This window comes from Cavia porcellus, unplaced genomic scaffold (genome assembly GCF_034190915.1).
Source record: "Cavia porcellus strain 051 isolate PalLab524CR breed Dunkin Hartley unplaced genomic scaffold, mCavPor4.1 scaffold_11, whole genome shotgun sequence".
NCBI lineage: Eukaryota > Metazoa > Chordata > Mammalia > Rodentia > Caviidae > Cavia > Cavia porcellus.
Genome location: NW_026947494.1, coordinates 32,124,402 through 32,148,909, shown reverse-complemented (window position 1 = coordinate 32,148,909; position 24,508 = coordinate 32,124,402). Strand labels below are relative to the sequence as shown.

The following is a 24,508-nucleotide window of genomic DNA, read 5'->3' as shown; positions in this document are numbered from 1 at the left end:
ACAATGTGCCTTAGATAAACAAGCAATCTGTTTATTGAATGAATGAGTGAATAAATGGGAAATACCATTCCTTCTGATTGCAGGCCTAGGGTGTAAACTAAATTCAGGTTACGCCGACTTTTGAGTACAGTTCTGAACCAGTTATACAGACTTCCACAAAATGAAGGATATTGATTTCTTTTTTTAACCTTCAAAACACATGGAACTTCAGAAGGTAGAAATGTGTTCATTCTGGCTTTTCTGGTAGTCATGGAAATTAATCACAGCCTTGGGTAAAGGGCATCCTTCAGTCAAGGGGAAGTGGTGTGGTCTGGGGAGCAGAGATGGTGTGTTGAAGGTGACACTGTATTTATAGCTGGTGTTGATTCCTCCAGACCACTGAGCTGGTGAGTGTAAGTATCTGCCCCTCCTCTCCTCTTAGATAGTCCGTTCCTGACATGGGGGTAGCAGGAGGATTTACTTTTCTATTTTATCTTTGGTTCTAGGTTTAAAAAGTATCTGCAGGGGCTGGAGATATGGCTCAGTGATGCAGTGCCTGCCTTGCAAGCACAAGATCCTGAGTTCAATTCCCAGTATCACCACCAAAAAAAAAAAAAAAAAGAATCTGCTGAAAGAGTTTATTCTTGGTTTGGTTGATACATCAACTTGTGTATTTCTTATGAGCTCAGTGTGGTGCTCAAGATCATCAATCTTGTATTTTTTTTCTTTGCAATGATCCTCAGGCCAACTGCAACTGTTTACTTTCAGAGGGTTTAATAATGTTCTGAGTACAACTGTCAATCATAAATTTAGATAACGAGTCCTAAATAAAAGTGTAACGTAATATAAAATTGCCATTAGAATATTTAGATTTTCAAGATGGGAATCTTTAAGAAGATCCCAATTAGGAGGGATGCAATTTCACAGCACAAGCTCTTTAACCACAATGATACTATTTTCTGAATTAGTAAGCCAAGAAAAGAATTGTGATATAATTTGTTGCAAATTGGTGATTATTGCATTGGCTGGGTGGGGGGAGGGGAGCTTTCCAGAAATACATATATATGTACCTTATCAAACAACATAGCATGAAGAAAACCATGGTCTTCAAGAACTACGTCCAGGTTCCTCCAAATGCTGGGTATTTATAGCCAACTAAGCTCCCTAAAGCAATGAGTTTCTTATTAAAATGGTAAGAGCATTTGATAGAAGAAGATCTGTGAAATTTCTTTATGGCTTCAGTGCTCTTTGCTTTTTGGCCCCAATGTTGTCTCTTCTATAATGAATAGGATTAAATAAAGATGGTGTATACCTATCATGCCAGCACTCTGCAAGTCTAAGAGAAAAGGTTGTAAGTTGGAGCCCAGCACCGGAAACTTAGTGGCTTAGCAAGACTCTGTCTCAAAGTTTTTTCTTTTTAAAGAGCGGGAGATGGAGCTCAGTAAGAGGGCCTTGGGTTCAATACCAGGAGAGAGAGAGAGAGAGAGAGAGAGAGAGAGAGAGAGAGACAGAGACAGAGACAGAGACAGAGAGATTGAAGAAGAAAGAAGAGGAGGAGGGAGGACTGAGAAGTGGGGAAGAAGAAGGAGAAAGAAGAAAAAGGAGGAGAAAGAGAAGGGAAGAAGAGAAAGGAAGGAGAAGAGAAGGGAAAAGAAATGAGAAGAAAGGAAAGGAAAGAGAGAAGAAAAGAGAAAGAAGAGAAGAGAAGAGAAGAAACTCAGATGTGTAATCTGCAGGGTCTCATAGAAAGGATGATATGTAATTTTCAAGGTGGGCTCATCAATGATGTTACTTCAATTGCTTCTTTGTACCACTATTTAGGGGTCAACCAATTGCTCTCCCTGAAGGCTCTCACAGAAGGCCTTGTGAAGACTCGTGGAGCCAGCAATAGTCTTCTTGCCAATAAGCACCACAAACCACTAGCAATGTAAGTGAGTCATGTTGAAAATATATTTTTCAGCTCCACTGAAGGCTTCAGAAGAGTAATAGTTTGACCAGTATCTTGTCTACAATCTTGTAAGGGACCCTGAGCCAAAGCCAACCAGTTAAGATGCTTCTAAACCTCTGATCCACAGAAAATTTGAGGTCATAAATTTTTATTATTGTTTTAAACCACTAAGTTCTGGGTAATTTCTTACACAACAACGGATAGATAAAACTTGAACTTGAATTAGAACATCAACTAGCATTAGAAAGTTTGAGCCCAACTTTGAATGCTTCTGTGCAGTACTTCTACTGCTTCTTTAGTTCTACATATTCATCTCCCAGCTTCTAGAAATAGTGTCTGTTGAACAAATACAAAGCTATATCCCACACTAGCCTCAACTGAAGGTGTGTGTCACTCAAGATTATGACCTTCTGCCTGTGGCTTGTGGCCAGTGGGGGAGGGGGAGAGTTCTAGTCAAGTGACTACACTCCCCAATCCTGATTGTGTCTATCTTCTAAAGATATGCCTAATCTAAGTGCCGAACCTTTTGACTGTATCTGAGAGTCTGATTTCCAAGACATCCAACCTAAAAGAGTTGGTATATGGACACGCCCTTGGAAACACAGCATGTGGCAGATGATCTGGTTGGTTGTCAAGACGTGGGAAGAAGACAATAGAAAGATGCAGACAAGGATGTCAGCAGGGGAAGAACGTGGGCAAGCCTATGGTGATGAAGATATTTATAATGGCAAAAACGATAGCTGTTGTAGTCAGAGGTTTTGAGGAGAACAATTAGAAGCAGAACACAGAATTTATAATATTATTTTATGATGGTCACCCAGAGTTTAACACAAGAAAGTGCAGGAAACCTGTCCAGAACACTAAAGACCCAGAATATCCAGCCAAGGTCTGGGATTCCACAGCAATCTCCTACATGAGTCCAGATGAAGACCTACAGCCCATGACAATGCCTCCCACAAGTCCACTGGAAGTCAAGAGCCCACAAGAAGGATTCACACCAGTCTCTTTTACAGATCTGTGCTGGAAGACTTAAAGGTCAGTAGTAAAAGCTAGAAAGTCTGCCAGTGGGTTGAAGGAGCTGTGCTGGTAGATTGAGGTTTCTACACTGGAGCTGAGAAGTCTCAGTTATAATAAAGACCAGGGCTGAACTGAAAAACACCACAGCCATCCTCAGCGACATGGAGGCCATGAGCTCCTCCGACAATAAGAACAGTTGAGTACAGGCCAGAAAGCCAGCATGATGAGTTTGTCCTGGAGTTTCCCTCCAGAGCCAGGAAGCAAAGGCTCAATGTAAGGACCAGAGCTCCCCCAAAGTTAGCCACAACCACTCTCACCAAGGTCCTGACAATCACACTGGGGAAGATAGTCATGACGAGCTCCTCTAGGAGAACCAACAGCTCAAAACAGCAAAACTTAGAGAAACCACAACTCCTTGCTCCTGTTCACGACATCTCTATTTATGCTGGCAACTTTCCTCAGGTGGAACATCTATACCCAGCACCCTGCTGATTTAATTCAGCTGGTGTTAAGTTGACCATCAGTTTTTAATCCATAAAAGTAGTATATGCAGGGCCCAGTAAAGATGGCAGATAGATAACAGCAGGCTACAGAGTTTCCCTGAGATAGTCAACTTAGATTCCAAAAATAATATAGTGTGGGGAGTCCCAAACAGAGGGAGATGGATCCTCTCGACCAAGGAACAAACTAAGCTGAGAGAAACCAATTAAACATACAGTGCCAGTGCTACTATTGGAACACCTAAAGGCTCGGTGCTCCTGCTGTAGTGCTTGAAATTGAACAGCCAAGACTTACCAATCTACCCGAAAGCCGGCCACTTCAACTCATGGGAGATGCACTCACACTGAGGTCAGGGGTCGGCAAGCTGAACAGAGAGCTAAGCTGGCAGGGAACCTGCATTGACCTGTGGTAAGTGATGGGAATAAAGCCAATCCATAGAAAAAAGGGCTCCAACAGATGACATTCTGGGGCCGGGCAGACTGGTGAAAACAAGGAGCTTCAGTGACTTCAGTCAGCTGCTCCCTTCTCAAGTGGGATTGGTGGGGTGTGCTTGGCCTGGGTCATGTCCTGGGCGGAGAACCAATAGGTTAGCTCAAACCAAGTCCTTACACCTGGCAGTGCACCATAATGCAGTGAAGCCCTCAGCAGGTTGACTGGACTGACCCAGAGGGGTGGGTCCAGCATAGGCTGTCCCAGTCTGTACCTCCATAGTACACTGCAGTAGGCAGGAGCACCTGGTCAGCGTGCTTCAGATGAACTATAACCAACAAAGAAAGAAACTGGGGCCTCCTATATACACCTGTATGGAAGGAACAAAATATATGAGAAGAGGAACAAGCAACAAGAAAGAGTCCCCAGCGCCCAATCCTGAGAACATTGATCCAGGAAAGGTAAATGCAAAGGAGATTGAGGACGGCAAACATACAATATCAGACATGGCACCAGTGGAAATAAAGCAATATCTTTGGGACCTCATAGACGAGTTCAAAAGTGAAATATTTAACCAAGTAAAGCAAGATATAAATAGATTAACAAAAGAAATGCTAAGCACCTCTCAAGAAGACACAGATGGAAGAATACAGGAAAACAAAAAAGTGGGAGAATCATTTGATGAAGAATATAAAGAAAACATAGAATACATGAAGCAGGTTCAAAGAGATTACTAGGAAATTAAAAACCCCATTGAAAGCTGGCAAAATGGCTTGAAAGAAACTAAGGATAGATTATCCAAACTGGAGGACAGGTTTGCAATGTGGGATCATGAAAGGAAAAATTTCTTAAAAATAACAAAGAAACAAGCAGTAATGATACAAAGGCTAGAAGACAAGAGGATCTATCACTTAAGAATAAAGAATGTGAATGAAGAAACAGGGTACAAACAAAGGTACTACAAAGGCTATTCACAGAAATAATTAGGGAAAACTTCCCAAACATAGGAAAAGGAAATGATATTCAGATATATGAGGCATACAGAACTCTAGCCACCTACAACCAAAACAGAACTACACCCAGGCATATAATAATCAAGATCCCAGAAATCCAATATAAGAACAGAATATTAAAAGCTGTCAGAGACAAGAAATAGATTACTTACAGGGGAAAGCCTATTAGAATTTCGGCAGACTTCTTGGTACAAACCATCAAACTGAGAAGAGTGTGGAGCAAAGTATTCCAAGCCCTGAAAGAAAATACCCTCCAGCCCAGATTGTTGTACCCTGAAAAGTTGTCTCTGGAAATTAATGGAGAAACAAGATGCTTCCAAGATAAAGAGGAACTGGGGGAATTTGCAATCACCAATTGAACTCTACAGAGAATACTGCAGGACATTCTTTTTGTTTGTTTGTTTTGTTTTGTTTTTTCTTCTTCCTTTTTATCGGACCAGGGATTGAACTCATGACTGCCTGCTTGCAAGGCAGGTGCTTATGCTGCTGAGCTAAAAGAGAGAGAAAAATACCAGGATTTCAGGAACAGGGGCAGAGAGGCCTCCGTGAATCGAGCAGAAAGCGAAATGAAGAAGACAAACAGACAACTAATGACGGAAAAAGAGCACAACAGAAATGAGGCAGAGGAGGCTGGATATAAATTCTAATATAGGTGGCCTAGATACACTAAATTAAGGAAAAAAAGAGAGAATCACAAGCAGAGTGAATCAAGAGGGAAGGTCCACTGAGATGTTCTTTATAGGAAATATAATTAACCTGAAGAAGGGTATATGGACCGAAAATCAAATACTAGAAAATAGTATTCTATGTGACAGGAAATCAGAGAGTATAGGGGTAACTGGACCAGTATTTGTGCATAGGTTGGAAAGACAGGCTTTAATAGGTGAAGGAATACAACTAGAGATCAAGTCCAGGAGTGAGAAGGTTCAGGACCACTTAGGTAAATAGCAGGTTGCCTCCCACTATAAAACCGAGGGTGTTGGGGAGACCCAAAAATACTCAGTACACCCTGGGGGAGTGAAAGAGGAGGAATAGTCTTTAAAAAGACAGCAGAAGATATTGCTAATAGTGTATCAGGAATTAAAACCCATATTACTCACACCACTCTGCTTTGATAGAACTAATTCCATCCCAGTTTGTATGTAAGCACTGGATCTGAGGGCACAGACAGCTATCCCAAAAATATCAGGATATAGCACAGTAATCATCTTTAATTTCCTATTAACTGAATCTGGATCCCTGTATAACTTATACAGTTATATCATGACTGATTTTGGTTAAATCTGATTTGTTTGATTGCTGTTATTGACAGATTTTACTCAAAACTGTTAAGGTTGATAGTATCAAGTTGGAGAGTTATAGACAACTATGCTGAAAATGATAGTGATTCACTATGGTACTCATTCTGGTTTGATTAATACCTGTTTTTGTTGTTCTACACTATCTACAAAGTTGTATTTCTATTAATACTGTTATATACTGATATATTCAATTATAGTATATCTGATGATATAGCCAGTTCTATTGATGATAACAAAAGACAACACAGTAATCATGGTAGAACTCTTTGTACAGCAGTTTTATATGTCTTTTTAATTTTATGTGTCTATAGGAATATGTTTTATTCTGTCCTGCTTTGTTCTGTTTCTCTCTGTAATATAGAAAGGATAGAAATACATGTTAAGACTCATGCTGTGTAAAACCTATAAACTGTTTACGAGAACTGATCTTACAACACATGATGAAATGAACAAATACTTTGAAGGAAAAAAAGGCAGTACAGTACCCAGTGCTGATTCTGTAGTGTCTTGATGTGAAATCCAGCAATACTAAATTCCTTGTTCAGAGAGATTTTAGTCTGCTTTGGTTTGTTTAACCTTAACATAAATGAAGATATGGATAAATGTGTGTAAGTTTTAGTGTATAGGATTGATAACCATATTACTAGGTTTTTATTAGATAGTTGAACAGAACTATTTGCAGTCTCGCTATTTGAATTCCCATTTATATGTTCCACTTTTGTATCTTGAACAATTATTTGTAAGAGGACAATATGTAAACATCAACTACTGATTTCTTACTGTTTATTTTTTCTTTCAAAGTATGTATTATTTCTACCTGTTTTCTGTTTTGTTTTGTCTTTCTTTAAATAAAATTTTTAAAAAATAGCATATGGTGTGCAAGAGGCACTAAAAAACAAGTGGCTCACTAGTAGATCCCAGCCTCTTTGTACCTTAGTACTATGGATTCATGTACAGAGAAGCCATAATGGCAGAAAGGAAGCTTTGTGTTGCCCAAATATCTTACTCACAAAGACTGATTTAGCAACTGGTGATGCTGAGAATCCATCCAATCTGTCAGCACACAGGGTAATGGGTCCACAACACTTGTATCCTTACTCCAGGAGACAGCCAATCATAGAAGGATTAATTATCTATTTTGAATGGTACTGACACACATCCCAGATATGGGATTACCTGTCCTGCTTTCAAGTTCTTGTCTGGAATAAATTTTGGCAATCTTACACCTTTGTTTATTGGTATAAGGACAGGTATGGTAGCTATGGCTTAAAAAAGGCTGGATAACTAGTCTTGGATTCCTGAAAAAATGAAAACCTAGGTCATCCTACCATGCTAGCCATCTAGACCAACACAAGTACAAGTGAATGTGAAAGATAACCAAGATAAATAGACAATAAGGACAAATTTGATTAACCTGCAGCAAAAATACTATAGTTCATCCTATAAGAAATAAAACAAGAAGAAGCTATTATTAGATGAGGAAACATTACTATTAGATCCAAGAAGATCAGCAGGGCTAAATAGGTGATATGTTGCTCTAATGAGTTCCCTGTTTAGGAGCAATGTATTCATGATCAATTCACTTGGATGATCAACCGCTAATCATTCATATCTGCATGATTCACTGGAATTGTCATTAGCTACAAAGGTGTCTCTCCTAAAGTTGTACTGTCTGCCAGAGATAGGCAGTGGCCAATGACCAGCTGCATAAAGATGCAACACTGATGTATTTACCTCAAATGGAATATCTCTGAGAGCCCATTCCAGCTCCAGAGCCCCTGTGGTGATGATGACTGAGGCATCTGTTGCAGCTGTGTTGGGGATCAGCTTCTGCCTTCATCAGTCTCGGCTTCTTCAGATCATTGCAGGTGCCTCATTCAATGCACTCCTCCAGAAAACATGCATGCAGTTTTCTACCCCAGAGTCTGTTTTCAGAGAACTCAGCTCAATAAAAGCTTTCCCACAGGGATTTTAATCCTCACCCTATGAAGGCTTGAGGGAAGCCAAATTCCATGGTTATTGTACTATATATAGCTTGACTATATCTCCCAGAAGATTATGTGTTGGAAATGTAATCCCCAGACTCCTATGTTAATGATATTTGGAGGAGGTATCTTTCAGAAGTAATTAAGAGTAGATAAGGCCATGAAGATGGGCCCCCATGATGGCATCAGTGGCTCCCTAAGAAGAGGAAGAAAGACCTGAGCTGGTGCACTTCCTCTGTCTGCCACATGATGCCCTCCATTATGTTCTAACACAGCAAGAAGGCCCCGACCAGATGCTGAGTTAATAGCCCTATAATAAGACTTCCCAGTCTCCAGAACCAGGATCATGCACCAGTCAAATAACCTTCTATTATTTAAAAAGTATCCAGTTCCAAGTATTTTACTTTAGCAACAGAAAGAATATCCTAAGCGAACTATTAACTCAATAAACAGTAAAATAAAGTGACAAGCTTTGAAGATAGTTTAGAAATAAAGTGGCACGCTTAGGAAGATAGGAGGAAGAATCTGAACTTTAAAAAGATATCACAAAGTTAACTTAGTGACACTAAGTTAACCCTAAAATCTTATTTATAAATTCGTTCTGTGGTTTTATGGTTGCTAGGTCATGGAACATAGAACAAATAAGTTTTGATGAAGGCAAAGAGGAGAAAAATGTTGACTTTAGTGAATACCATTGACTTTATAATGACTACAAAGAGAAACTAAGCCTGCTGGGAAAGCAGGAAGTAGCGGGGAGCGTGGTGGTGTCCACTTCCTTCATGGATAGGACATTACAAAGAATATGGTGCTGGGGGTAGGTATATGAGAGGCGGGCCATGTGGAAAAAATACTATGTCAAGCCTCTTTGTTTCCAAAGTGACCTTGGTCATTTCATTGTTTCAATCTTTACTGATACTGTTGCTGTTCAGTGTTTTCTTTGTTGTGATTGTGCTAGTTTAAACTTTTATTATTTGTAAGTTTCTCAGTGTACTCCTGAGAAATCTATTACCTCTTCAAGCAAAGTATAGAAGGTGGATTTTTATTTTGCTAGATATACAGTAGGAAATTAATAGGAATTAGTAAGTAGATAGCTCAGAGAGGGAGGGCTGACTAATGTGGGCATCCAGAATCCACACTCACAAAAATCAGTTCAATATTCTTGCATGTGACCGATTTTTCCCCTCCATATTCTGTCATGTTGGAAATGTCCTGCTCCATCTTTTCTGTACTGGGATAGAGGAATGATCAATGGAGATTACATGGGGCGCTCTCATACTTCTCAGTGCATGTCAGCACAGGAAAGTCTGAGGAGAACGGAGAGTGAGGCTAGCGTGTTTCTTCCTCACGCTCTCTTCTTGTACAACACAAGCTGTGTGCACCCCACCATCCTCTCCTGGCCTCTCTTGGCTTCAGGATGGTGACTCAACCCCATTGTCACTTTTTCTGAGGTACTACATATGCTTTATGGCCTTGCTACATCCTGTTCTGATGGGATAATTTTCCTTTTATTTCTTTTTTTTTTATTTTATGAAAAAAAAGTAAAACCAAATTTCATGACAAAATAATAGGAGATAACAAGAGTTTATACATGGTTTTTTGCTCTTTAATTGCGCAGAGTACAAGATATGGGCATAAAAAATTTCCAATCCATATTAGCATTACTTTCTTTTCAATGAACTCAGAGACACTAGCAATAACTAACTTGAATTTATTTTTTTCCCTTTTTTCCTTTCCTTTTGCCCCATCCTATTTCCTTTTCACTTTTGAACAATCTCTTCCCTTTTTACAGTATCTATTGTGCATTCCATTTCTTTGGTAATGAGGAAACTGAATTCCAGATCTTGATTTTAGAGGAGCAAGCAAAGCATCTGTGTGGCAATCACAGTAAATGTAGGAAATCGTCCCCAAATCTGTCACTGTGGGACCTGAAGCACAGCACTGAACTGAAGTGAGGAGCAAAGGCTCCTACTCTTTCCAGTGCTTGATGTCCTGTGCCACTTTCACAAGGAAAGTGACAAGGCAGGAGACGTGAGGACAGGGGATTATGAATTCCACCCAGAGCAGGCAGGCAGGGGTAAACATATGACCTGGCTTAGGCTTGGCATTAGAAGCAGCCCCAGGCTGATGGGAGAACAAACACCAGGGGCTTCGGCAGACAGAAGAGAGTAAAGGGGTTTTAAGTAAACTTAGGCTTCTAGCAGGACAGATGGTCAGGTCACCTTGGAGAATGGCTATTCCTGCCATTCTTTTGGGCAGATGCTCTAGTCAGAGCCTCCATCACTAGTATCTCCTAAGTCCCTGGCAGGATATTCAAGGTTTGCTGGCTCATTTAATCCTCAGAGCAACTTCTGCAGGACAAGAAGCAGTGTGTTAGGAAACAAACTGAGCCACTCACCCCAGGATCCAGGGTCATAAGTGACAGAACGAGGATTCCAACACTGGAACCTAATCATATTTTTTTTTTTTTTGAGATGAGGTCTTACCATGTGAAGATTTATACCACTCTTACAAGTGATCTCCTAGCTTGGCCTTGCAAGCTTGGGATTAGAGGCATGTGCCACAGTGCCTGGCTCCCTAATCACATTCTTAATCACCTTTTCTATAACAAGTTTGGCCTGGACAGGTCCAGGACACAATAGTCATGGGAAGGGGTTGACATTGCCTCTCCATCTCAGAAATCACTGGGGAAGGCCCAAATTCAGGTTTAGTAACCTGAGTAGCGACCTACTCTTTGAGCCAAAAATTGTCTAGAACCAGACCAAGTTTCCTTCACCCTTCCCCTCTGTCTTGCCTTCCTGTCCAGGTGCAGTCCTAGCTACCACAGGGCCAAGTCTGCATCAGAGTCAGCTCCAGGAGGCAGGAGGATAGGGCATGAGAAGATGCATGCCTTCCTGCATGCTCCTCTGTGTGTGGGATTACACTGGGAGGGAAGGACGGAGGGGAAACATTCCTCATGCAATAAACAACCCAGTCAATTTGCACCCCAGCCACTGCGCTGTAATCTTTTCATTATGCTTCACATATTTATTACCAAGATGTCTATGGCTCTGGTACAAACAAGACTGCAATCAGCCTGCCAAAGGATTTTCCTTAAACATCAGTCTTCAGGAAAGAAAAAACCCATTGAATTTCTCCATTAGTAAACAAACCCCCTTCCTGGTATCCCTGGCGGGAAGACAGTCTGCAAGGGAATTTGTTCCTCCTTTCAAATACATGTAGAGGATCAGCCTCAACTCCTTTCAATACACAGCCTCATGGGTGCCAGCCTGCTTGAACTGCTCCTAGAGATGCTAATTGTAGCTGCAACTTTAAATTTTCATGTCCTGAGGGCCTCTTGTACTTTTCCTGATTCTCTTAAGTGAATAAGAATAACTAAGGAGCCCAGAGCATATGATGTTGACTCCAGTGTTGAGTGTTTTGCTACAGATGCGTTTGCTCATGCCTGGACTCATTCATTTATCACTAACACATATTAATTGTACTATGAACAGGATTCACTGTGATAAACCACCGCTTTTCTATGCTTGATCCCCACGTACTCCTCACTAGCACCTTCTCCTGATTTCTAGCAATCGCCGCTCTGTTTTCAGCACAATTATTTTTTAAGTCTCCACAAGAATATGCAGTACTTATTCTGTGTCTGGCTTGTTTGGTTTACATACTAACCTTCAGCTCCATTCTTTTATGCAAAGACAGGATTTCATTCTTTGTGACTAAATGATACTCTATTGTATATATACACGTGTTTGATGCACTCATCTGCTGACAGATATCTAGGCTGACTACATTATTTAGCAATCAAGAATAATGTTGCAATAAACAGCCCAAAATGAAGTACACCTCTGTTTCCTAGGTCTTTGGGGCTTAAATAAGGCAACAATTCAGGAAGAAATAAGTTGGTTTCCTTAAGGCACCGTGTGTATACTACTGCCAATAGTTTGCTCTGCTTTGGTTTCATCATGAAAGAAAAGCATACAACTATCATGGGCAGATTTTTCATTCAACTTGGTGATCCAGGCCGTAGGGTTTTACCAAGACATGCTAGCGTGATCAAAAGTCTGAAAGAAAGAGGACAGCAATGTTACCACATTGTCCCCAGTGCAATACACACATAGCTTTGATCTAGACTGGAAAATCCTACACTCCAGAGGATCATTCTTAGCTGCAAAGGAACACTACTTACAAGTAGGAGGGGCCTGGGGTCTCCGTAAAGACACTTAAGAAACCACTGTGGATTCTCACTGACCTTCGAGAGCTAAGTCTGCTCCAAGTTCAGTAGTGAGTATTGTGATCCTTTCTATGGAGCTCTTAGACCCTGCTTGGGGGAGAGGTAGAGTCAAAGAGTGCATTTCTGTTGCTATTCTTGCTTTTTTAGCCATCCAACCCTCAGCTGCCAGTGTTTCTCAAACCATAGTTTAGCTGTGAATAACCGAGATTTTCTTCCTGGGCTGACCACAGTAGCGCTGGTGGTCACGCCACTTTCTGGCATTGCTAGGCAGGAGGCCAGCCACCTCAGAGCCTCTGAGACGGAGGAGAGGAAAGATGCCTTCCTTCACATCCCAGAAGGGACTGTGGTACCAACCGCCTGGACACTTAGGCTAGAATCAAGCTAAAGAAATTATAGGGAGTAATTTAGGGACAGGAGAGGGGATCCAGGCCTCAATCCAGACCAGTGTTTTGAAAAGCCTCTGTTTTATGAAGATGCTGTAGTTTAAGCTGGTCTTTCTCTTTGCAAATGAATTCCTTTGTGGAAAATTCTGGAAAAAGAGAATTAGGAGGAGAGAGAGGGAAAGAAGGGAAGGGAAGAGACAAATGAGGCTTCCTTTGGGAGTTACTGAATATACCCTGCAATTTCAGAGATTTAGTTTCCTCCAGGGATTCTCCTGTAGTTATTACCAACATTTTGTCCCCTACATCTTCTCTTTAAACTTCCAGGGTGACAGTCATGATATTCTCTAGTCTTTTTCAGAGACTTGCAATTGAGGAAAGCACATTCAATTGCAGCTTGAGAGCAGGGCAGGCGTCCTGTCTCACACTAGTACTTCCAACTCTGCTCTTTTTTGGAAGCTGAGTCTTCTATATGTGAAACATTAGAAATGGCTTCAACTCCATTTAGTAGTAATGGTGTAGACACGAAATATCATAGATGGAATTTACCATTTGCAAAAAGAATTATCAGACGAGGACGGGAAGTGAAGCAAAAGACTGTGAAACACAGGATGAGGTTGAAAGCATCAAGTAAATAGCACATACCTTGATTTTTGACATCTCCTTGCCTTTGAACCATGCATATGCATGTGCACACACATGCTCTCACACACACACACTCACTCACAATGCAACACAATCCACTTTCCAATCTCTTCCTTTGTTTCTTTTCTTTTACTGAAACCTCACTCAGCCCCTTCACCTTCTGTTTTAATCTCCCTCTTTTTCATGCCAGAGCTGCTCAGCATCATCAGCCACATTGATCCCCTTCCTGGAAACTTGTCCACTTATAGTCAGCATTGTGCAGTTAAGTACTTAGTGATGGCTATTAATTTAAAGAGTGTGCTTTGTTCCTGTTGGTAAAGGCTAAGGTCCTTAGTGGGAAGATCTGTCTTCCAGTGGGATCAGAAATGGGAAAATACAGTGGAGCCACCTGACAAACACTGGTTTGATTGATGAAAGGCTCAGGGCCTAGTTTCTCTGGGCACACTGTCACCAAGTGTCCTCAGCTGAGCAAGCCTTTTTTTCTCAGTCATTTCATCAGCACCACTGAACACACTCTGGTCTTTAATGATTCTCTGTAATGGCTCTTCAGTGTTCTCTTTTCTATCCAGTGAGTGAGAGAATTAGTTCCTTGTAAAATATTTGAGAAGAGTTGCATTGTTCTTAAATGAGAGAGAAGAGCAATCAGCCTACTTTTTGTTCTTTATACATAAATACTTTTTTAAACTAGGAGAAAAAGCTAAACTTGGAAAAAAGCTAAACTGTATATTCAGGGTGGAAAGGAGGGCAGGTCTCAGGGTAATCTTTTCAGCTTATATATATATATATATATAATCAGTTGCCATTTCAGAATCAGCCGAGGTCAGTTAATCAGTATGTAGAGATCTAAGACCTTTGTTTTGGCTTAGATTCCCCTGTTCTCTTTTTATCACTTTTTTTTAAAAAAGTTTTTATGATTTCTTCCCCAGAGGGATGGAAGAGAGCAAAGAGGACTAGAATAAGAAGACAATTAACAAAGGTGGTTTTGTTACCGGCCACTAACCTACAGACATGCAGGAATAAAGGCTAAAGGTTGATGGTCACAGCAAAATTTGGGATTTACAATTAACTTAAGACTTAAGACACATGTGCCAGCAATGTCCCCATTGCCCTGGAAATATACAAAATAGTAGCCTTATGCAAAGTGGGCTACATACAGTATTTAAAATGCCCCACAAGTAGTTTACCCTTTGTTTTTATTTTTCCCAAAGTATATAATCATGGGATAATTGAAGTATATAATCATGGGAGGTGTGACTGAAAAGTACAGTGAATGTTTAAATTTTATAGAATTATTATAGTGAAAGACACATAGCCATTAATCCTCCCCACCCCAAATTTCCACTCTCTTGCTTCGAACACACATCGCATTGTTCTTGCCACCTCCTGAAGCAGTTTTGGAAGTCATCTTTTACTAGTGTCTCTAGTTAAACAATTGTGCTGCTTCAATATCTTCATTTCATTCAAAATGTTTACTTTTCATGGACATTGTTACTTTGGAGAAGAGCCAGAAGTCACATGGTGCCCGAGCTGGGGAATAAAGTGGAGGAAGAGGACATGTGGCAGTGTTTATCTGAGCCTTTCCGTTGGATGGCACTTGGTTTAGCGTCACCTCATAAAGACATGTGACCTATAGAACTGCTTCAGAAAGTGCCAGGAACAATGGGATGGGTGTGTTTGAGGCAGAGAATGTTTTGGGGGAAAATTAATGACAATGTGTCTCTTACTGCAATGCGTATTTGCCATAGTGTTTGATTACACCTTACGTATGCTGTCATTTATTGAGTAACAATTCAGTGCTGGATATCAGGTGTCGAAGATTATCTCATCCATGGGACAACTTTGCACAGTTGCAACAATCATTATTGTACAGGTTGCGAAACAGTGTCTTGGTTACGTCTTTCATTGCTGGGACACAATACTGTATGGTCACAAATTAAAGGAGGAAGATTTACTCTGGCTCACAGTTTATAAAGGCTTCAGTCTATAGCCAGCTGGCTGCCAGGTGGAGTGGCATGGCAGAAGGGCATTGCAGAGAACCGCTCACAGCCTGGAGGCAGGAAGCAAAGAGACACCAAAGGACAAAGGAGGGAAATACACTCTTCCAGATCCCTGCCACAGTGATCCATCTTCTCTGACCAGCATCACATTTAGTTAACTCATCCGTGCACAAGTCCACTGATGATTATCATGCCCCCATGATCCTATCACCTCTCAGAAACCCCTCCTCTAAGGGTATTAGGCTTTGGGTTGACATTTAGGCATGAGCTATAACTCCGAGACTCAGAGGAGTTCAGCAAACTTTATCTGTTCAACAAATGTTGCAGGCGAGTCTTTTTGTTGTTTTAATAACAGACGGAGCGATAGTCTCTAGCCTTTATCTAGTGTTTCTTAACCAAGGGGAAGGTTTGAGAAATAATACACTGGGTGATTTTTCTCAAAGTAATATTTTGCTGTGGAAACCTCTGCAATCCAATTGATTAAACTTAAGGAAGCAGGGGCTTAGTTTTTTAAAGGGACTTAGTTTGATATTTGCTATGGTTTGAAAAGGGTAGTGTCCCCCAAAGTTCACCCATACATAAAGGCTTGGTCCCCAGAGTACTAGAATTAGGAGATGCTGTGGATCTTTAGAAGGGGTGTCTTGTAGGGGATCCCTAGGTCATTTGGCATGTGTCCTCCAAACACGTGGATTTGTCTCTCTATTTCTCTCTTGCTTCCTGATTTATGATGTAAAAACTCACTCTGGCATACCCTTTTATCATAAGGTGACATTGTCGCCAATCCCAAAACCATGGGGCTGCCAGATATTAAATCTGAACCACTAAAAATCTCTGAGCTGAAAAAATTTTCTTCTTAAGAGAGTTGTCTCAGGTATTTCATTATAGTGACACAAAGCTGATCAATGCAGCACTTTAATTACATGCTACTCCCTCATACTCTTGATTCACGGGAAATGTACTGAATTCCCATGTCACATACTCAGACCTGAACATGGACTCCTTTATCCTGTTTTACTGAAGGGGTCCACTTTCTGCATGCATACAACTGTTCGCAATTCAGACTGTGATTTTTTTTTGTCTGTGTTTTTGCAACTCTTTGATCTTCTTAGCTCTTGTCCTTTCCTTTCAATCTATTTCTGACACAACTTTCAATGTGAATTTAAACACATAATATGCAATAAGTAAATCAGATCCTATTTCTTCTCCTTTGCTTCCCACTGTTCTTATGATAAAGCCTAGACATGTTAGCACAGCGAATAATGTCTCCCATAACCTAGTTCAACGTTGGCCAATATGAGATCAGCTATACATCTCATTTAAATATTCTAATAGCCATATTTTAAAAAGAAAAGAAAAAAAAGGGCAAGTAATTTCAATATATTTTACTTTACTCAAAATATCCAAAATATTATTATTTTAGGACACAATCAATATTTTGAAATGAGTCAGACATTTTGCAGTCATTTCTGCTTCATCATTCAAGTTTGGGTGCTAAATTTTAATCAGAAATACCATACTTGATTTATGTTAGATTTCTTGACATTTACAATTGAATTAACAAATTCACACTCTCAAAAATTTCTAAACCTATATAATCTTATTGCAATAAGTGAATCAACAATTAAATTTAAATTAAAATTCAGTTATTCTGTCTCATTAGCCACACTCAAAGAGCCTGACATCTACCTGTGCCTAGTGACTACCATATGGGACAACACAGATCCAATCTTACACCTCCTTAAATCTCTAAAGGCAGAGACAAGTTGAGTAAACCAACACTAAAATCTGTACTGCTAACAATGCAATATAAACAGCCTCAAATTCCAGGAGCTTCAAGATGCTTCCTCTTGCCTCAACTCTATTACAATTGCTTTTTTCCTCTGGTCAAGGCTTGGGAATGTGCACTGGGCCCTTTGGACTGGCAAAGTGCCGTTTCCCATACCGCAGCATTATTTTTCTGGTAATTATTTGGTACTTATCTGTATAGATTGTGGAAGCAGTGTATTATGAACACAAATGTCAGAATTCATAACAAATTGCAGGACAGAAAAAATATTTAATCAGATATGCTTATCAAGGTTCTTTCACCCCTTCAGAAATGTCCAAGCTGTTTTTAAGCTGATATTGTCCCCCTGGCCTGCCTGAAGCAGTTGATGAACTTTCTGGGTTACATAACTTGATGTGAACTCTCTTTTTCTAGACATAGGAGATGATGGTTCTCAGAGTACTGACATGACCATTTCCAGTCCTTCCTGGCTAATAAAGAACAATCTTTCCAGGAAATGTGTGATATGTGAAGTCTGACATTAAGAGTGCAGTAAGGCAGCCTGAGAATATGGTACGGTTAAGTATGATTAAAAGTAGTAGACCATGAATATTACAACAGGAAATGGAAAAGAACAGAAATTATGGGCAAGGCAGTTTTCACTGCACTTTGAACTCAGAAAGATGTTACCTTGTGAAAAGGTGCAGGAATACTATTATAATAAATCACTATTAAAATTCACATTAACATCACTGCATTAAAAAATAGAAGGAAAAGAGAAAAATGTAATTGGATTCTGGTGCAAACTAATCAGTATTCTTTTCACAGCTAGAAGGTAAGATCTATACAGGGATACCATTGACATGTTAATGGCCACTGGTGAACAGGACCAAATGGTTTGGTTTAACTGTTAGAGATGAGTCAGTCTCTGAATTTAACCTCATACATATGAGCCAAAAAAATTATCATCTGAGACTGATGCCTGAGTCCAGCCTTAGCAACACTTTCTAAGCAAAAAATGCAACAACCTCAAAGCATGGGTGGATAGACTATGTCAGAAATTCAATGAGAGAGTAAAAGATGATCTTTAGAAAAATAACATGTATCTGAGGATGTAAAAATCAATTTCTAAACTTGGAGGAAAAAAACCAATCTTCCCTCCTTTTTTCCCTAACCTGTCTCCATACCCATTAGGGCTTCCATTTGATCTGTATTCACTATAAAGAGAGGGAAGATTAAACATTTGACCCGCCACTCCACTCAAAATATTTTGCCTGTGGGATGACACTTTTGCCTCTAATCAAGATAGAGTAGCAGGACCAGAATTACCCTCAGCCTTGAAATAACCCTAACCTTTAAAATAGTGTCCAAAACACTGAAATAAGGCAACAAAGGACAGTAATCTCTGCAAGATAGAAAATATACAAAGGAAGTCTCCAGGTCATTCAACTCACTGCTTGAGGCAATTTACAGGCCATGCTGCAGGAGAGGAAACTCAGAGGAAGCCAGGAATAAAGGAGGTGGTACAGAGGAGAAGGGGAGAATAAGGTGGCCAGTCTCCCCAGGACATAATACCAGAGTGGAGAGGGCTGCTCAGAGAATATTCAGGCAGGAAGCCAAGGAAAGAACTACCCAAGAAGAGGGGAGGTGGTAGAGCTTCACATAGAGGAGGCAGAAACAGTAGTATTCTCACAGTACAGGTTGAAAATCCTTATGACTCTGTGGGGGCATGGATTGTAGTTTTGAGACAGGGTCTTGCTAAGTAGTCCAGGCTGGCCCTGAACTCACTATATAGTTTAGGCTGGACTTGAACTTGTGATTATCTTCCTGCCTCAGCCCTCCAAGGCAAGGATCACAAGCTTGCACCACCATGCCCAGCAAATCCTCCTGATTCACAGAATTGGACAAAATACAGATGGGACTTAATTCAATAGCGGTGAATAGTATTTATTACATAACATGGAATACCATTCCATTCTCACCCAAACCTTAAAAACCACATTCAAAATTACCAAACTGTTTCTAGATTGTTCTATCCCAGAACAAACTAAAAAATATTTACTAAAAAATTTACAATCCAACAAAATAAAATTTACATGAGTAGGATCTAATAAAAAAAAGTATCAAGAAGAAAGAACATAGGTGTAGAAAAATCAATCAAACCAAACCAAAACTCAAAAATATATTGAAGAAAAAAACAGCCAAAATCCAGTAGCTCCAAATTTAATGACCATTATAAATACACAGATCCAAGAAACTCAAAGAATCCCAAGCACAAGACTATAATGAAAGCCACACTGGGGTACATCATCATCAAATCATAAACTAATGATAATGAGGAAATCTTAAAAAGCAATTAGTGAAAAAAGACAGACTAATAAAGATGTCATAAATTCTTGCTGGAAAAAGTTAGTAAAACAGCATCTTAATGTTCTGAAAATAAAAGTTTTTCAACAGCAACATTTTTTTTCTAAAATTAAAGTGAAACAGATACGTTTTCACATTTGCAAAAGTTGAAACAATTCAGGGGTTGAGGTGTAGCCAATGAGAAGGTGCTTGCATAGTAAGCATGCAGCCCTGGATCCAATCCCCAGCACCAAAAACCTAAAAAGTTCAGAGAAAGAATGCATCATTAGCCCTTGTTAATGTTGTAACTAACTAACTAGCTAAATATCACTGTCATAAATAGACATAAAAAGGATACTTTTTTTCTTTTGCAGGATGAGTAAAATGTTCTCCTGCTGATTTCTTTAATGAACATAAATCATTAAACTAACCCAATACTATACATATGCTAATAAATTTACTCCAAATTTACTGGAAGAAGTGTGGGCTTTGTTTACATAGTGCGCCATTTGCTTAAGAAATGCAGGACTTTCCCTACCTCTGGAATTAGGAACAAGATTTCAGCTGTAGTTTATTTATGGAATAGGGCAAAACACATCATGGTTACCAATCAGCCTGTGATAGTAACCTAAGCTAATGACCTTTGTGTTGACAAAATATGTCATACATGTTTCTGTATAAAGGAGAACTGTTTCCTAACATACAAAATACAATTGCCAGGCTTTTCCAGCGTCTCCTTCTCCTTCTCCTCCTCTTCCTCTTCTTCTTTTCCTCCTCCCCTTCCTCCTCCTCCTGCTCCTCCTTTTTTAAAAAAATACAAAATAGAATAAGAGAAAGAAAAGATGCCAGTTTCCATTTCTTCTCTTCTTGGAAAAGCTTTCAAGTACATGTGTCCCATAAACTCTCTTTCCACTGAGAGCTCTGAGTTTCAGTGCATAGATCAAAGAAGGCACCAAACTTGTTCCACCAGTTTCCAGGGCCACCAGGTTGGCACAGGTGTAGTGGCAGTGTGGGCTCAACTCCAGTTCTCTGTCTTGGTCTAACTTTCTCTCCTTGGTGACAGTAATGCCAGATCCACGTGTACTTTCAAAGTCACACATCTGTCTTCTCTAAAATTCAAAATGTGTACAACTACCATGTACCCTTTTTGCTAGGTCTTCTAGATATGTGAAACTCATGTATGAGTATGTGAGAGAATATTGATACTCCAGGATATTATTTTTTATCAAAGGATTCCTAGTCATGATTTAAAGATGTATATAAAAAGACAAACATGAGTGAAAAATATAATATGCAAATAACTCTAAAGATTGTTAACAAAATACCAGGAAATTTCGATAGCTCACCAAAATATTTTTTTGTCTCAGTTTATGCCTCAGTTATGCTCAAACTAGCCAGGTAAGTGGAAAGTCTTAACTTGGTGACTGCTAAAGAAAGCATTCATTAAGTTTGTATTTGCTTGAGTTTCATCTTGGACGTCAGGATTTCCTTTTGCCTACTGAGCAGACCATGTGGAAGAGCTGTGGAGTTAGAGCTAAGGAGATATTTCTTGTCTCTGGCTGGTGTGTTTGGATATTTTGGCAGTTAACACTTGTATTTGTTTGCCTGACTATACAGAGCACTTCACCCTGTGTGAACTTGACATTTCACTTTTAATATAAATAAATTGTGAGGAAAGCAGTAGTCATTTAACCCTGTGCCAACCAGAATAGCTAAATGCAAAGAGTCTGGAGGCTTCCAAATCTGATTGCTTGTTGAAATGACAATTTCCTTGAAATAGCACAGGGCTAACTGGTTAGAGGAAATGGTAAAGAACAATGGTGTTTTCAGTTCCTATTCTTCCTCTCACTGAAGTTCACAATAACAGTAATAAAACCATCTTGCATCTTGGCTTTATTAGATGAATTTAATGACAGAAGCAATGTTCCGGTTTGACCATTACTTGGACAAAGTCTCTCCCCCTGTGTCTGCACACCTGAATGTATGACCTGTGTCATGCAAATATCCTAAGCTTTGTCTGACCTTTCTCTCATTAGTGAAATGAATTTATTCCTCTTGTAGGTTGTTATACAGATAAAATGAATTTGCCAAGTGTCTAGAATACAACAGATGAATGTGAATTTGCCAAGTGTTTAGAATACAACAGATGCCTCATAAATGTGAGTATCTTTTCTCTCAGTAGCTGATCTCTTGATCATGCGACCTGTGGAGGCAGGGCTCCTTGCTTACAATGAAGGTACCCGCTTGTTATTTCATACCCTGTTGTGATTCCTTTAAAATTCTCAACATTGTCTGGGGAGGGGCTCATATTTTTACTTTGTGCTGGGCCTTCTGATTTATACAGTGATTGTCCTTTTCCTTTTTCTTTCTTTTCCCCCCTTTTCAAACTTCTTGGGTCAAACAGTTGTTCTCTTGGTTGTCTGGAGCAGTCATTTATCCTCAGGGTGTTCTGGCTCTCTGCGCGATCCTCATGGCTGAGCTCCATTTCCTTTGACCTTGACCAAGACCTCACACGTCTCATGTATAATACTGCATTGTCACCTTGCTCTGGTTGTGGAATTGGTCAAGAAACACCTCTGAATGCTTAAACCTTTTCTTAAAAGAATATGATCATCCATAACTTCCAGAAGACTCAGCCTAGAGATAGTATAGGTCTCATCAGCAGCCAAATTGTCAACTCCAGGAAATTAGACCACTGTAGGTTGTATGTGCTACCCCTCAGTCTTCTGCACTAGGGCAATATTAAGTGTTGTGAGGCCTAAACTTAGATAATTTGAAAGCCCTCTTTAGAAAAGAAGTACATTAAAGATATACCACTAACTGAAATTTTAATAGAATGTGTTAACATAGCTTACACATAGGAAGAAGTTCTAACATTTCACTAGAATTATCAGCACTGTTGTGTACAATATTCATTAGGTTATGAGCTGACCCATCTAACGGATATCCAATAAATGTTCATTAACTTCATTAAATTATAGCTGGCAATTGTGAATGTTTTATCTAAGTATTTATGTCCTTAACTAAATGACAATTATTTTGATAGTATAGATGGACATAAAATTGTTAATTATTTAAATCTTCCATAGTATTAATGTTAAGATGGATAGACAATAGATAGACATATAGATAGATGATAGATGGGTAGATACAGGATATGTTGCAGAATACACTTTGTTGCATAATGTATTTCCATAGTTATGAAACACGTTCCCTTTCCATCTATCTCTCTATCTATAGGTTTGTTATGTAACATGTCCCCTTGCTGTGTGTCGGGACATAAAACCAAGTGCTTCATCTTATTAGGAGTTATCAAACTGGTAATTTGCCTTCTTACTAACTTCTAAGTAGAATGTATTTTAAATATTACCTGGCGAGATCATCAATTTACCGATGAAGAAGTAGTCCAAAGAAATTAATTAGTTTTTAAAAAGCAGTATTAGAACTGGGTTAGAATTTAGGCTGCTCAAATTGGGATTCAATAATTATTTTACTACAGAATGTTGAGTGTAGGTCTCAGGGATAGAAAAAGGAAGAAATAGACATTTTGTGTGATTTACTTGTGTTACAAACAATTTAAGCCTTCTTAACATTAAAAAATAGTTTTGTTTCATTGGTTTCATCAGAAAAAGCAGGTGAATTAATTTGCCTTCTAAAGAATCCATTGTATTGAAACATGGAGGAAGTATACAGAATTAGAGTGGTTATATCTCATAAAGATAATGTTTATGATTTATGGTACTGTCTTATTACTTTTTAGAACTCCTAATTTATCTGAAATGTTTAATGTATGATTATTTATTTTGCTAAAAGTGAAAAGAAACATTTTAATTATGAGTATTACTTAATTATAGTTTAATTATGAGGATGCCTTCTAATCTTTGATTTGCCCTCTTTTCTGTTTTGGTAAATATGAAAAATTCTATATTATTCAAAATAACCTAGTTTAAAATATAGGGAAAGTCTTACAAAGCACTCAGATGACATAGGCTGATTACCCAATTAGAAGACCGCCCTACTTTTGGAAGACTGTGTACTCACACAAAAAGATTCTGAAACAATAGTTTCCCCAGTTCTTTGGGGAGTTATGTTCTCGTTCCCTCCTCACTCCCTGTTGGCACAGATGGCCAGTCTCAGGGGTTATTAGTTCTGGCCACACAATAGTATTCCCTGGATAATCTTTTAAAAATATCACGCAGGCCCTATCAGAGGCCAATTCAATTTGAACTCTTTATGTCTGTATTTTAAATATATTTTTTGAAATGTTAAGTGTCATGAATCTGAGAGGGGTATTTTGGTCCAGGATGCAAGCAAAATTCTAATAGTGGTCACTACGCCTGAGTCCCAGCAGGGGTTGACCGGAGGAAAGACCTTGGTGCTCCCACCAAGGCTCTGTATGAAGAAGCAACTAGAGGCAGAATGCAGCTGCAAGCCATCACGAAGAGGGAAGGCAGTGATAGCCTTGGCCTAAGTCTGCAGGAAATGAGTGTGGGATGGAGGCAAAGGACTGGGAAGGGATTTGGAGGCGCTTTTGGGGGACTGAAATCCTGTTTGGACCAAACTATTGAGGATAGTCAACAAGAAGAACGCTTTCAGTGCTTTAGGGTGGCCTACCAAATCCCAAAAGGAAAGAACAGCAGCTCTATTTCTGAATGTCAACATTTATTTAAACTATAATGTTTCATTATTCATAGATATTAAAATAGGACCTTACAAGTATTACTGTATTTACCTCCAGGCTCCTAAATCTAATCATATTTATCTGTTTCACTTTCCCTCCTTAGATAAAAGAGCACAGGGAGATTGGAAAAGAAGAAAAAGAGAAATTTCAAAAGCCTATGAGATTAGTTTTGACTCCACAACTGAAACCACTTATTTCTGCCATGTGGGTAGAAAGGTACCAGCACCTTTCTGCTGGAAGGGACCAGCATCTCATCTGTGACCCTTCATCATATTCTCCTGCAGAAAGAAACT

The 24,508-nt window shown here is 39.4% G+C and overlaps 1 long non-coding RNA gene across 1 annotated transcript in view; it reads left to right on the top strand.

The window, feature by feature from the left end:
• LOC134478077 (uncharacterized) overlaps positions 1-23,295 on the top strand; it is a 38,693-nt gene extending 15,398 nt beyond the window's left edge. The window contains exon 3 of the long non-coding RNA XR_010050444.1: positions 21,596-23,295. This is a non-coding gene — a long non-coding RNA (uncharacterized LOC134478077). The remainder of the gene's footprint in view (positions 1-21,595) is intronic.
• The last annotated feature ends 1,213 nt before the right edge of the window (positions 23,296-24,508 follow it).